Source organism: Brassica oleracea, chromosome C5, assembly GCF_000695525.1.
Source record: "Brassica oleracea var. oleracea cultivar TO1000 chromosome C5, BOL, whole genome shotgun sequence".
In the NCBI taxonomy this organism is placed as follows: domain Eukaryota; kingdom Viridiplantae; phylum Streptophyta; class Magnoliopsida; order Brassicales; family Brassicaceae; genus Brassica; species Brassica oleracea.
In genome coordinates, this window is record NC_027752.1 from 16,621,988 (window position 1) to 16,623,940 (window position 1,953).

The following is a 1,953-nucleotide window of genomic DNA, read 5'->3' on the forward strand; positions in this document are numbered from 1 at the left end:
CATCGACCGATAAACACTTGGTCGCATCGATCGATACCACGTCTACACCAGACGACGCGCAGCTGATACAAAACAAAATGGAGTCAATGCATGAGGAAATGAACGAGCTATCAACATACGCCTACGACAAGATAGGATGGCATCAGTTCAGCATTGAAAACATCCTAGAAAGGCTACAGAACATCTCAAATGCAATACAGAAGATGGATGAGAGATGGACCAGAAATGATGAGGCCACAAGAAGTTTCATTGCAGCTTGGTCCAGAATGTGCAGAGATGAGGTGGATGCTTGTTTCCCAACAAGTAGTTGTCTTTCCACCAATTAGCCACATACTTCCACAGTCAAGCTAAATGACTATAACAAAGCGCTGAGTGTGAGGCAATCCACTAGGTAATTTTAATTGGTTTTCTTAGTTACTAGTATTTACTTTCGTTTTCATTCTTTCAGATTTATTGCAAGACCCAAGTAGGATGATCACCAACATATCGACCGTGGATGAGACGTCGACATCGATCGACGTACAATCACATACGACGATCGATGCATATCGATGCACATCGATCGATTCCCCCTCCGGTCAGGTTTATCTTCCTAACTTGTTACATTGAGTACTTATGATTTATTTCCACCATAACTCCGACTGTGTTACACTAGGACAGTGTAATTTAAGTCCGACTGTGTTCCACTGGGACAGTGCAATTTAAGTCTGGGGGGAAGTTTACTGATATTATTTATTCTGATTCTTATAAAAGGATTTTAATAAAATAGTGATATTATCTAAAAAAAAAAAAAGATCCGAAATTTATTACTTAATTAGGACTTAGGATCTAGTTAAGAGGAGTCTGAACAGGACTTGGTGGCTAAAACCATTAAGGCTTGATTCATAAAGATTCCAATAAAAGAATTCGAACGGAACTTGGAGGCGGCAATCTTCAAGGCTCGCTTCACAAAGAATTCTTGGATATAGGTCAAAAAGAAGTGAACATGGCTTGGTGGCAACCACCATTAAGTCTTGATTCATGGAAGCCTATCAATTCTTGGTCACTGATCCTGCAATGGAAGCAGACTTTGACTCAAGAGAGAAATTAGGAACTAACTTTTACCTGCAGTTCAAGATACTTGTCTGAAAATTCTTGCATCCTGTGATCGATACTCCCAAGGTAAAGCATGCCCTTTTATATTTATGCTAAGAAATGAGGTTAGTAGAGGGGAATGTCAGACAGGATTTGCTGAGTTGTAGACTAGTTGAATTTAGTTGCTAAGTTAGGATAATGCATAATGTGCTTTTGTGATTAGGACTTTTTAGATGTGGTTTGCGAAATTGTAGAGGTGATGATTTCTATGTTTTAAATCAATAAGTCCCTGCTGTTTTCAAACTTCTTTCAGAGAGACTGCCTGTTTGTTTTGCTTGAGGACAAGCAAAAGGGTAAGTCTGGGGTAGTTGATATACCATGGATTTGACCCATTTTCATCCATGGTATATAAGTGTTTTACTATCTATATATTATATATTTTATCATATTAGGTATGTTTTCGGGTTCAGGAGTATCTTGGAGTAAAGTGATGATTATGGAGCATTTAGGAGCTTAAAAGAGATTTCATCCGAGCTGACCATTAGAGGTCGATACGAAGAAGAAGCAATCGTTCGATGCACATCCAGTGCCGTCGATCGATACAAAAAAGAAGCCTCGACGATTGAAGATTATGATCGATCGATGTACATCCTGTACCATCGATCGATGTCGAGACGCGAGATGCGCGACTTGGTTCCAGCCGACTTTAAACCCAAGGCTTCACCAAATTACAAGATTACCCCTGACGAGTTTTTAACCTAATAGTTATATACTTGCCTAAGTGTTAGGAGGCAAAAGAGCCTTTGGCCACCATTGTATTCTTATTTTCAGTAGAGAGTTTTAAGAGAGAAAATCATAGAGAGATTTGTGATTGGAACT